We start from the raw sequence: 14,085 nt of genomic DNA on the forward strand, positions 1-14,085 counted from the left end.
CCAAGCAAGGTCAAGTAGACACAGAGTGGATTGATACTCGGTGCCGTTGCTTCTAGCGAGAACTGGTATAGATTATTTAAATAGAAGTCAAATTGGAAATTCTATCTCTAGATTAATAAAGACTGTGCTTACAATACCCAGCACTTTAAGAGGCAGAGTACGAGAAATTGCCCTATAGGAATGGTAAAAGAACTAACCTATTTTAACTTTTGTGTTAGAGCTTAATCAAGTTGGGTCTTCTTCCCATGGTCTTCGTAAGGCTTGTGAAAACAATAAGCCAAGTCGAAACAACTAGAAGGGTTATAGTGAATTTGAAATGAACAATAATGACCACCATTAATTATTTGCTTTTGAAGCTGCCTGTCAAATAGTATAAATTAAACTTTTTGAGTATTTACTCACGTGTCAAGTGTTTGTGGGGCTTTTGCGAGTGCCTGAAAGACGGAACTGAGAAGGATACTTGGGAAGTCTCCATGAACCAAAGGAAAGTCTATAGCAAAGAAAGCAACACAAAACATTAACATTAAATCAATGCTTTGTGGAGAAATGTCTTACGTTAAGCTAAGCTTTATCTTAAATCATATTTAAAAGCTTGTGCAGTATACAAATCAATATTGATGCCATCTAAAATACACCACTATCATCTGCACTGATAAATGCCAGTTTTCATCCAGGACAAAGTGACTTCTTGGAAGAATTTCAAGGACTTGCAATCTCTTCTGGCATCTCTGCAACTGAAGCCAAAGCTGTGGTCTTCTGCCAGCTTCAGGCTCTGCTCCAGCACACTAAAACTGGTTTTACATGCCATCATGTTCGTCATACAAGGAACAGAAGTAAGGTCACCAGAATAATTTTTTCATTTGATTTCCAAGCTTTTAGGCTAAGCAGTTTTATGTGTTTTCAGAGGATTGTAGCTTACACACAACATACCTGGAAAAAACTGGCCAACTTGGATGAGAACAGGACTAAATACAGGTGTCTTCTGTGTTCCAGCTACTGTGATCACATCTTTCATGTTAATGTAGTCACCATTCTTCCTGGAGCTGTTGTCCTTTATGGTCAGCAATGATATATTGGGGAAACATAGTTCATCCAGGAAGCATAGCCTACCATATGGAAGACAAAAATAACATAACTGCAGCACCTCTCAAACCCTGCAAAAGCCTATCAAAATGGAGATATTTTAAATTTTCCACTTGAAATTCAAATTTCAGGAGAAAAAACTTAAACCCTTCCTGCCCAGCCTGATTTCCACATCCCTGAAGAGTCCCAACACAGGCTGTGAACCATCTGCCCTTGAGTTTACACGAGCAGTACAAGCTTATAGCAACCATCTCCTTCCAACAGCTGACTTCTGCTCCACTATGCATAAAATACACATTCACGTCATTCACTTGGTTTCTTTGTCTGAAGGCATTTGGAAAACTGAATGAAACTCAGTGCTGGTAAATGGGGAATAAAAAAGTGAGGTGTCCTTAATTTCCCAGACAAGCTCAAGCTTCACAGTGACATCTCCCATCACTCTCCTAGCAGAAATACTTTGGAAGTAAATCAACAGTTTCCTGCAGGCTAGTGCAATTGTGAAACTATGGCTCATATTCCTTCTCTTTTTTTTCCCCCTGCTTTGACTCATCTGTTTGGCACAGCGGGCTGAGCTATTAAATTATTGTAGGCTTTTCTTCTATAAAGGCACCCTGAGATGTCTCAATACAGTAATGCTTCCTGAAACTGATGCTAATTGATAACAGTTTCTTGGTTCCATCGGAAGTCTTGGGTCATGTTCATTTAGCATCAGGGCAGGACACTTGAGGACTGTTCCACCTTTACATGTTTTCCAACACTCATACATGAACACTGAAATATTTTCAGGCAAAACTCCTCCTAGGACATTGTCCTTAAAATCCAATTCTTGATCAGTTCAGAACATAAATACTTTTTTACCCCATGCTATGAGGTTGGTTACTGTAGAAACTCAGTCTGAGGTGGATCATGTAGGGAAAAAAAAAATTGCAAAAAGTGGTTATTAACACTCAACACTACTTTGTGATCAAACTGTCAAGTCTTTCATACAGTAACAGCTAGGGGGGCACTGAACAGATATTCTTCCTGGGGTAGATCTAATAGTAAAAGGATAGATCAAATTTTGATCCTGACAGTGACAAAGAATTTATCTGCATATCATTCTTAATTAAAGTTCTTAAAGACACATTTTCCCACAATCCCTGGGCTTTATTTTCCCATCCTTCTGTCAATTTCTTTCTTTTGTACTTGCTAGATATAGCTAACATATAAACTTCACGGTATCCACATTATCTATTTAATTTTTGTCCACTCAAGAGCACTGAAAGAGCTAAAAGCAGTGTGATTTCCCAAATTCTCTTACAAAAGTGCTATGAATTGGTCAGAAACACTGACTACCATGAAAAAGCAGCAAACCAGTGCTAGAAGATGTCTCCATCTTGGCACCTAGGGAAGGGAATCCAAGAGCTGTTTCTGTCAAGTCAGGAGGAAAGAAATCATTCTTGTGGAGATAGTGCTACAGACTGTCCTGATAACAAGAACTTTAAGCAAGAGTTCAGGATGATCCAAAAGATTTCAAGGCAAAACCAAGATTCTTGTGAAAACAGTGACAAGGGGCTGACAAAACTGAAGATGCTGGATGAGGAAAAGCAGAACAGACCATGAGCCTGGACGAGGAAGAACCAATGTCCTTTGGTGACCTGACAAAGCTATCCCTCCTTGGAGCTGGCTGCACCAGGATTGCCCTCATCTGACCTCACTGCTGCTTCTTGCCAATAAAATTGTAAGTTTCTCCAACAACAGTAGTTAGTGTCACTGTAAATATAATATAGAGCCTTTTTGAAAATACATTAATCCACAAAAATTGCCTGATTCCTGGCTATCAGATTGTTTCACTGAAAGCATAAACTTAACTATCAAAACCATCATGAAATCGTAAATCACAGGCTCAGTGTCTGGTGCCATCAGAAGTCAGTATCAAAATAGGTCTCTAACCGCTGCTTTATCTGAAATTTTCACCCTCTTGCCTTTATCGCCGCAGGTTTCCATGAAGTGCAGGATGACTATGCCGGAGCATTTCCATGTGAGGAGGAAACAAGTTCTCCCGATATTTACAACCAACGGTTGCTCTCTTGTTTCAATTCTATTCAGAATCTCATGTCATCTTGCATCTATCTTGTTACAGTAGCCCTCTAAGCTGACAGAAAATAAAAGCTCAGTTTTCATGTCGTTTTTCTAAGGATTGTTCTGGAAGTGCATTGGCTGCACCGATTATGCCAGAAAAAGGCATCTGGAGCGAGGGTCACTGTGATACACACTGGCGTTCGACTGCTGTACTTCCGGTTCTGTGAGTTCCAAAACTCAGTGAAATCCAAAGTTATGACTTCTGTACTCTTGTAGACCAGCAGGATTTCAGGAGTGTGAGTGAATGGGGATGTAAACCTCTTGGTGTGATGATGAGCGCTGCCTCACGTGAGAGAGCCTGCAACCCTGGCGTGCCTGTAGCGGGGCATCCAGCAGAGCTGTGCCGGCGGCTGTCACTCCGCCGCCGCAGGAATGTCCCCAGATAGCATCAGGGACAGCAGCAGGGCTGATGACTCATGGTTATCTCATTTGCAGTGACAACCCTTTTCGCCTGGAACCATACTATAACATAAACCCAACAGTTGTAACCCACAGGCACATTGGCATTGAGGCTCAATGTTTATCCCATTACTCAAGAGGCATTAATTTCCCCGAGGTATTAACAAATATTGGCATGATAAATCTCTTTGCATCCGTATGAGCAGTAAAGTTCTTCTGTACTTTGAAGGCTAGATTTTTCTAGCTTTTAAACAAACATTTGGGATCTGCCTGGAAATGTTAACGTGCAAAAGGATATTCACACATCCCCCATCAGAATCTGAAGGGTAGGGGGTAGATATTTTTCCAACAACTAGTTAGAGGAATACATTGAAACTGGCAGCTGATAAATTAAAACCAGCTAACAAAATAGAAAACATCCTTTGTTGACTCTTCTCCAGGTCCATTTCCAGCAGATAATACACACTACTATGATCATAACAATAAAAAATTATTTTCATCCTAGTTTCTTAGAATTTGGTGTCAAATATAACAGCCCACATGAGATATGTGTAACCTCAATTCCCTACTTGTTCATAAAGTTCATGAAGAACTTCCAGCCTGGGTTATGACCAAGGCAAGCTTCCTGCTCCCTGCCAGCTGCAGTACCCCTATAGTGACCCAGGGGAGGTGAATGTGTTGGAGAGCGAGTCTGTCCAAGGTACAGTCAGATTTACCCACTGCAACTATTTCTGAAGTTTGTAGGTGGCCTTAAAAAATACCCCATTTCCAACTTAATTAAAAATAATAACAGCCGGATAAAGCTGTGATACACCCTAAATGACCAGTAAATATTTGTAAAGCTGAGCTTTCATTTTATTTTTTCATTCCTTATTTCTCTTGGCTGCAGAGAAATTGAAAACATAACCATACTATACCCTAGAGGTTTCAAACCTGAAAAGCGAGTGTAGTTTGCAAATGTAGAAAAGATGTTTCCAATATCTTAATTTTAAAAATAACTAATAAGGTAGAGAAACTAACTCAAAAAATATAAATATTTGGGTTTCAGTATGAAAAGCAGTTAAATTGGACTGAAAAAATTATATCTTCCTTGAGCAGTATCAAAACTCGTATGCTTTAAGTTCAACAACTAAGCTCTAAAATCTTGTCAGATCTAACTTTGCCTCAGTGCTCCTTAGAACAAGCACAGCCAGCTTTGCATGAGGGGGCCAAGAGAGACTTCCCAGCAGTGCTACTGTTCCTGCCAGTTCCTGCCACTCACCTCAAGGTTCAGTACGTGCCATGGTGACAACGAGAGGGCCTCGGTTGTTTCAAACTTCCATAGGTTCCAAATAGAGGCACTATAACTAATGTCACTAGTGGGTTAGCCCCAATGCCATCAGGGGAAATGGTGAGCTGAGAGCTTTCAGTCTCCAAAATCATCAGGTCAAATTCTGTCAGGGAAGAGCTGACAAAATCATGACCATTACTCAGTTATGAATATAAGCATGAAGGCACACCAAAGTTAATGAAGAGAAGATCACATTCAATGGAATAACAATTAATTTAGTCGTTATAGGAATTAGTATAAAAATATCAGAATCAGGACTTATAAGGGACTTCACCTCTAAGTTAACCTGTATTATGATAATGATTACATTAAATGATGTACATAATCTGATTTACTTTCAGCACCATGTGTTACTAAATCGTAATCACTGGAAACCAGGAAATATGATCCTAGGCTAATTCAAGAGATCTGGATTCACAGTATACTATAACTTTAAATATATGGTATCACAGCCGTAAAAGAGAGCACTCAGATAGTCAGGTCACACATCTTCATTCGCGCCATGGTTTATAGAGGCACGTTTGCCCCTGTATTCCATCGATCTAGCAGGATGTGTTTTTCTATTACACGTGCACACGGTCTCTACTTTTAAAGAGCATTACATTAGAAATGAAATCAAGAGCTTGCCTGTGAGAAAATGTTAGGACTGAGATTGCCACATGCATTTTTTATTTGCTCAGTGATATGCCTTACCAGTCTAATTCAGGAACAGTGAGAAATGAGTGTCAGAACTAGTGCTGGAACTTGTAAATTTCTGGGTTTCAACCCAAAAGTGTAACCTCTAAATAACATACCTGAGACTCAGGAAGGACTCAGTTTTTCCTGTGCATTGAGTAAGCCCAGAGTCCGGTAAATGCAAGAATCTGCAATTACATGTTCAAACACTCTGAACAAAGGGGCTGAATTCAGATTGAAAAGGTAAACCTTGTTCGTGTTTTGACTGCCTAATACTATGATGCTGTTCTTTAATGTAGGCTTTTCCAGTATGCAATTTCCTAAAACTTTTTGGAATTAAAATTTCAGAATTATACCACATGGAGCCACACTGAGTGCTGCATAAGTTACAACAAGATTTTTAATGGCCAAAAACAACTATATAAAAGGAAAAGAATCTGTTGTACTCGTTATTGTAGGTAGCCATGACAAAGATGCCAAGCATATTAGTACAACCTGGTATTCCTAATAAAGCAAAAAACAGAAAACAAGCCCCAAAACAAGAACAACACACAGAAAAAAAAAAATGCCATAACTCATAGCTGTTCTTTAACTTTGGAATTTGATCATAATTCGAATTTTTAAAGGACTAGAAAATTCTCAACGGCAAACAAAAAACGAAGGGTGCTAAATCTTGGCCAGCCCAGTAGGGATTCACCTTGTAGCACGAGGTCCCTGACCCTCTAATATCCTGCATGGCCCTGAGGCTCTGTACAGTGGAGAACACGGTGGTCAAACAGACCACTCTGGAGATTTAGCAGAAAGTCTTCAGAAAGTGCTGAGGGTGCAAGTTCCTTTAGTTAGAGGCTTAATGCACAGGCAGATGTGGATTGATTTTTTAAGGAAATGGGAACAACCCTCTCTTCCCCGAGGTCCCTGTTCAAAATGCCAGGTCATGACAGCTTTCCAAAGTATACACTGACACAATTTCTTTCCTAAAAGATACACTTATATGAAAGTGCAAAATATTACATAAGGTTTATTTGAGAAGAGACAGGGTCTCTGTCCAGTTACCCATTATGTAGAACAAGGCTCTGACTTGCACTTTCCTTAGCGAAAACAGCAACAACAGCATGAGATAATAGTAAATGGAACTCTACCAGTATAAAGAAAGTATCTAAAAGGTTATAAAAGTAATGAGGATTTTTTTTGTCTTAGTGTTGCAAATCAAATCACCGAGGACAGTTTCATATTTATTCTTCTCATTTTCAGATAGAAGGAATGATAAATTTCTGTTTTAAGGAAATTATGCCTACCCTTACACATATGCATAGAAATAATATAAAACCTTAGAAGATCACTCTGCTATTCCTTTGTGCCTTGACTTCCATGAACTTAAAGAGCAGGAATCAGAGCTCAGGGGAGAAAGACAAGAGAAACATTAAGTACCTAAAGCAGATAACCAAAAGTAGGTTACCATCGTATTTTTAATTTATGCGTATTACAAGATGAGATGGCAGTCATATGTCTCCTATTATCAATGGCTAGGCAGTTTCTCTTTTAAGTTATCACGGTCAGTTCAGCTACTCAGAGTCTGTTTCTATTTGTTTGGGCTGTGGAGCATCTTGTATTTTAGCTCAGACAAATTTGTTTTCCTTGGAGTTTCTCTGAAGCAGCATAAATGAAGGAAACAGCTTCTTGTTTCTAACTATGGCGACTCAGAGCAATTCAACACAACTGTTTCAGTTTTGTTAGCACATACAGCAGCATTTAACTAAAACTAAGAGCTCACTGAATACAAGCAAGGCCCCAGAAAGTGGTGTTTGATGCAGGGCTATAGTTATGAGGCAGGGTCACCACGCAATAATTGGAAGAGAAAATTTGGAAATATTTGCTTTTGTCCCTTAGATTCTGACAAACAAAATTCATGAGATACAACCTGAAACGGCCTTTTTTTTCCCCATTACACTTTCTACACTAAAACACTGGTCAGTTAACACCTGGGAGAAACTGGTTTGACTGATCCAGGTGAATAGAAATCAGGCAAATCAATGCTCTATCTACCTGCAGTCATCAATTTTACAGCTCCAATATTTCTAAGTTAAACCAGATCTTTTCAGGCCTCCTATATCACAGCTCATGTAAACTAGGCACAGCTGGTCTCTCCACCAATAAATCAGCCATTGAAGGAGTAACAAAATATATACAACTAAGGCACAGACAGGACTAAAGATTGTGATTGAAAGAGAAACTGTGCAGTGAACCTAAGAAGTCAATTTAGAGAGTCTTGACATATTTCATCAACATGTACTGAGGAAGTGCTCCCGTGGGGAAGGTGGTTTTGTCTTAAGTTTTTTTATACTGATTCCGTAGCAAATGCTTTGCATGAGGCATCTCTGAATGAAAGGGATGTCTGGTACATTAAAAAGCAGCAATGCCTCTAACTAATGATCATGGAGACTGTAAGAAATGAGGTCCTAGAGTGGAGAGATTCCTATGTAATAGTAACGACTTACATATTATTTCGTAGGGATTTTATCGGTACTCTACTGACCACAATCCCAGTGCTATTGGGATCTGTTGTAGAGCTGTCGGATGCACTTTTTCAGGAGCTGCTGTATGTCTACGTGGAAAAGATGCTTAATGCCAAATCAAATTAAACAAAAAATTGCCTGCTTGAAAAAAGTATACATAGCTTTCTATGCCTCTGGCCAGCAAACAAGAGGAAAGCACAGGTTAAAAGTACCTGAGACTGGCTCAATAGAGTCTTCCAAGAAGCTAAGCGGGTACTGCCTTTGGTGAGCCTACTTTTTTTTGCACGCCCAGCACAATAATTCTTAACAAGATTCCACAGATTAGAGGACATGAAATTAAGCAGTCTACATTGAAGTACAACGTTAGACATTAAGCTGACAGTCCTCAATACCCACCACCTAAGATGCTAGTGGGAAACAGTGTCAGAATGGTAAGACATTCACAAGAAAGGGCCATGGATTAAGTCCTTTGAACCTTGTTGACTATATTAAGGAAACACAGGTTGTCACCTGGTGACATCTTGTTCTGTAGAAGACTGAAAACAAGAATGCCTACTCTGCCAGAACAGTTTTCCAAGTCACTGGGGACTTGAAGTTTAAATAGAGAATGACAGGAGGCTCTAGCACAAACCAACTGGAACTGCATTATCAGAGGGTGAAGTTAAGAGCAATAGCTTCTTCTAAGTTGTTAAATAAAAAACCTCAAACCACAACCCAGAAGTAATCTTAAAGCACCTACTGCGTCCAACATTTTCCATTTTGGATGTCCAAGATTTAACCTTACCTAAGTGTATCCCAAACTTGAGGCTGGTAGCGTAGGAGTCTTGCTCTACAATATTAATCAAACCTTTTTGCTGGATGTTTTCAGACAAAGTTAATTTGCTCTGTGCACTCATTGTGAATCTAATCCAGTCTTTTTAAGTACATCCTGAAATGCCATTGTACCTGTGTCAGCAATACACCTATCCTCTTCAAACTTCCTGTGATTACCTATGAGGGAAAACTCCAGAAAATAGTTTTCCCTCCAAGAGATGCTTGAAATAAGTCTGAAAAGAAGTTTTCATTGATTATTTCCATAAGAAACCTGCAGTGACTTCATAAAGATGACTCAGAACTTAACTTAAGCAGGGTGACTTAATATCACTACACAATCCTGCATGAGTCGGAATTCAAAATGTCTCCACTATGAGATCACACTAAAGATTTGTCCTCTGAATTTTTTTTTTTGTTTGTACTCCCAGCTTCCTCCTGAACTTTGAGGTTTGAGTTCTTCTTGTCTACGCCTTCTTGTCTTACATCTTCTCTGTGTAATTTCTCTGTCTACTAATGAGGCTTTTGCAACCAAGTGTTCAAGTGCTTCCCTGGGGACTGTATAATACAGACATAAAAGCACCAGGGCTCACATGAGGCACAGTGAAGGGACCTGAACTAAGGACATGCATCACTGCATGGGAGCAGTGCATGCTCCTCAGGAGGACACCCTCAGGGCAAGACAAGCTCAGTCCTTGTCAATGTCCTATTCAAGAGCCACTTTTCCAGCACAAACATTGAGTGAAATGTCAGGATTGACTAAAGACATCTCACGTGTATAGGGCTCACCAGGATCTGCTTCCTGAGGAAATTAGGGTCCCAAGCCCACATTATTTCTAGACTTTGGTACTGGGTGCTACAGACTGGCTGCGAGTCACAGAGCAGAGTGACTCAGATCCCCTGTTGATAGAGCCCACAGGAGTGGCCTTATTGCTCCAAGCTGTGCAATGAATGAAAGTTGCTTTGTTGCCATCCATGACCCAGTGCAGATCAGCAAGCAGCTCACATATGGCTCAGCCTGCAATCTCCTTAGTCAGCATCTAAAGCCAGTCCCAGGTGTCAGAGCTTGCAACATTTGGGACAGGACTCTTGACCGAGTTTAAAGGCGAAGGGAACAGAGTAAATATTTTTTTTCCCAAATAGAATGTGCCCCCTATTCAACATTCTTTTCCCCTGCATAGTGTAAAGATGCTGACTCCACAGCTAGTGGTAGAGGGTTTCACCTGCTGCACCGGGCTCCAGTGAATCAGCCTAGTGATTTTGTCACCAGAGTTCAGCTCAGAGCCTGGCTGAGGCAGCTGCTCTGCCTCCAGTGTGTGAGTGGACATACTCTAAAACACAGGATCTGGCAGTGACAGTTTTCCCTTTCACACATCATCTGCTTCACTGCTTTTGCATAAGGGTGATCTAAAGTTTAGCAAAGACTCGTAGCTGGAAACATTGCACATGCATTAGAATTACAGGAATGCTCTCCATTTGCAGAAACTAATTCATTAGCTACTGGCTCAAGAACCTTTGGCTAACAATAGGCATTTAAACCTTCAGGTACCAAAAAGTAGAGCTATGATGCCTTAGCAGTATTGGAGTATTTCCTATTTGCATAGTTGCTGCAGCAAAAGCACTTCAACTACTTCCTATGCCAGGAAAAAAGTTTGCTGCAAGTATTAGAAGAACATAGTTTGCTTTTGTTGCTCCAGTACAAAATAAGCTCATGATTTATCTTCCTGTGATAGAAGTACAATCTTGTTCATAGAACATAACTCATGCCTGTTTCTCTTAGTGTTGCATGAACATTAACCACGTGCTCTCCATTTTCATTATTATTCATCTCAAAATGGAGTCATTGAAAAACACATTTGCTGTTAGAGACCCCAAAGGTGGTCTGTGATACAAAGTGAGTTGCCCAGAGTCCCTAGCTGGGAACAGAGCTCAGAATCAGTACATACAGACCAGGACCACAGTATTCAACAGGCAGGAAGAGACAAAGGGAAGCTTTACCTGTCTGCTGGAAGTTGGCAGGGAGCCCCAGGTAAGCTTAGCTGTGTACATTCCTCATTCCTGCAATGTACAGTCATCACTAAACACCCACTGCCTGATCTGGTTGAAAATCAGTTACCAGGCTGCTACATCTTAAGTCAGTTTGATGTTTTCTCATTAAATCTCTATCTGCTGAAAATCATAAAGGTGTCATTCACTCTGATCCTGTAGGTATTAGTCAGACTTCTAGGCCTGCAGATGAACCCACAACAGTCTTTGGAGAACTTCAATCACATTACTGTGTTGGTGCTCCGGGTCATTAGTCTAATAACATTTTTTTCTCAAGACAGACACAAGCAAGCAGAACATTTTCTCAATCAAGGGAAACAGCCAACATGGTCAGTGACAGACACTGGAACACTAGCTCAATGCTAGAACAGTATAAAGCCACTGAGATGAAGAAAAATAAAACTAGATCCTGGTCCATATGCCAAGAGAAATTGCTTTGCTTAGACTCTTATTCAAGGCTCACACTTTCCAGCCTAGCATTCCAGTCCTACATCCGACATGTACTGGACAACTCAGGCCATTTCCCCTGGAAGTCTAGGTGTAACAACTTAGTCAAGATGTTCTTCCAGTGTTTCCAGACATTCTAGAAACTCATTCCTGTGACACATACAGCATATTTGCCACTCCAGAGTTACCATCATGAGCTATAATGACATGCATGTGTGGATTAGGATCTCATGAGCCAAGTCAATGCCACCACTTGTTTACTGTGAGGGGATCTGCTAGCCACGGCAAAGCTTGCCTCAGGCTTATGATGAGCAAATTCATATGCACATCACTACCCATGATAACAGTTTGCCTTTTCAAGAGTTCAAGTAGCATTTGGTCAATGCTCTCAGGCACATGGTGTGACTCTTAGGGATGGTCCTGTGCAGGGCTAAGAGCAGGATTTGATGATCCTTGTGGATTCCTTTCAGTCCAGGACAGTCTCTGATTCTATGAGGTGTTGGAGTTGAGGTGTTAAGAAAACTGTAACTAAGCTTTAGATTTTTTGATTAATATATATAAGAGTATTTACAGATTATGCAATTAACATTGTCACAAAGCATAGGAGAAGTGTTAAAATATTTATAATATTAAACCAAATCCCTTTCATCATTGAAAAAGGTTGATTTTTTGCACATGGCAGTAGACTTCAAAAAAATGCGGGGACCCTCACAACTATTTCACAGAGCCTTCAAATATTTTTTATCAGACTAACACTGATCAGTAGTACCTTTAATATCTTTTTTCCTGACAGATGTCAGTATTCCTTCGCATCTGCACACTTTTATTCCTCCGCTCCCTCAGAAGTGATAAAAACCTTCTGCACTTTGATAATAAAGTACTTGGTTCAAATGAAAAATCACCTTGTAATAAAGCAAGTGTAAGCCAGATCAGGAAAAAAAAAAAAAATCAATTAATCAGGGAGGATTTTTATTAGTCAATGATGTAACTAATTAAAACCATTGATTGATAAACATAACAGAGCAACAAAGTTATCTTACTCTCCTAACCCAGCAAAATGGTCTGCCTGCTGCACATGAAGATAGTATGGGATGACCTGCTTACAGATAAGTCTGCAACTGCTGACCAATCTATTTTTACTTAGTGGTAGTGTTTCCCCAGCTCAGCAGTTCTGACAGATCACAGCTTTGAGTCTGAGACATTTGTGAACCATCTCTTTGTTAGTCACAAATAGCAAAGTGCACATCAATAAATCACACCCTTTGTCTCTTTCTTTTCCCTCCCCCACACAGTTGATGCTTTTTCTTGTGAAACCAGCCCAGGCTGAGCACTGTTAACCTGGAAGAAATTCTAAAGAACAGATCCTGTGTAATAGAAAATGACCTCAAATAATTAACATTTTTGAAGTGGTTTTTACCTGAATTTTGTCCAAGGTACGTAAATCATCATTCAACTTTCCTCTTCCTGGCAGTGCACTTAGACATAGCCAGCCTTAAAATGACGACATCACCATCCCATGATCCTTCATTATAAGTAATTAAAGAAGTAAAGTGGCTTCTCTCATGTAGCAGTCATCAAGCAGACTCGCTTGTATGAAATCTCAGGCATAGTGCACCTGAGGTGAAACAAAAGAACACAGGACTCAATGTTTTTGGTGAACTGCTGGTACCTTTGGGGGAATTTATTGCTGCTGAGAGAGCAGTGCATGTTAACATGCAGGGAGACAAAATTCTGCTATTAATCCATAAGACAGGCACTAGAGGTAATAATAGATTTCCTATTCACGCACAGTATTAAAGCCATAGCAGAGAAGGAAGGAAGGAAGGACTTAGTTTAGTCTGTGCCTCTTCAGATTTTGGCCTTTCTCATAAACACACTGGCAAAGCTATCAACATTAATGTCTGGATAATATGTTCAGTGACAGGGACAGTACCCAACAGGAACTCTGTTAGACACTCAAACACCTTTCTGCAAAGAATAATGATGATGAAAACTTTCTTAGCTTTGGCCCAAAATCAGCTACCCAAGAGCAGTTTACCCAACTAACCATGTAGGCATTTAAGCTGTTATTGCATGATTTCCAGACTGTTATTTTAACTCATTACAAAGTTTCGAAGTATTCACTGCTATTTTCTACATGGCAAACAATAAAGCATTTTTCTTCCATGGGCAGTTACAACACAATGTATCACATTATGTTTTAATTCACATCCCACTTGGTGATCTCTTCTATGTATTTTTCTTTAACAGATTCTGCAAAATGTGATCCAGTTTAGGGGACTACTTGCAAAGCCCCATTCCAGACTTAGTTGCTTCCATGTAAAAAGCAGTTGAGAGTCTCCATTACAACTGTTCTGTGTGTCCCTTTTTTCTGTCCCATTCTGGGCTCCACTCTCCTGGCATAATCAACCTGATTAATGCTGCTGAGCTTGGTTAAGAGACTGTCATGCAAAGAACAAAACTTTTTTGCAAGTATACCTGCCTGCACTGATCATGCAATAGTCGTGATAGATATGCAACAACAAAAAAAGACATTTAGGAAAGGAGAAGAGCACTTACAAAGAATTCTTAATCTATAGTTTTGCTTGTGACAAATTCTGGTTTACAATGATGTATTTTTATTGACTTCAGAGTTTACTAGATTTAATGATGCTCACTATT

General features: G+C 39.9%; 1 long non-coding RNA gene across 5 annotated transcripts in view; it reads right to left on the reverse strand.

Annotated features, from left to right (window-relative positions):
* The window catches only part of LOC120756230 (uncharacterized), a 179,078-nt gene that overhangs the window by 1,240 nt on the left and 163,753 nt on the right, over positions 1–14,085 (reverse strand). For 4 of the 5 annotated variants that reach the window (XR_009208107.1, XR_009208106.1, XR_009208104.1 and 1 more), the window contains 4 exons: positions 12,842–13,039; positions 4,865–5,050; positions 931–1,106; positions 403–490 (listed from right to left, as the gene is read on the reverse strand). This is a non-coding gene — a long non-coding RNA (uncharacterized LOC120756230). Of the gene's footprint in view, positions 1–197; positions 292–402; positions 491–930; positions 1,107–4,864; positions 5,051–12,841; positions 13,040–14,085 lie in introns of those variants that run through there. The other variant, XR_005702079.2, reaches the window with a different exon arrangement.

Source organism: Hirundo rustica, chromosome 8, assembly GCF_015227805.2.
Source record: "Hirundo rustica isolate bHirRus1 chromosome 8, bHirRus1.pri.v3, whole genome shotgun sequence".
In the NCBI taxonomy this organism is placed as follows: domain Eukaryota; kingdom Metazoa; phylum Chordata; class Aves; order Passeriformes; family Hirundinidae; genus Hirundo; species Hirundo rustica.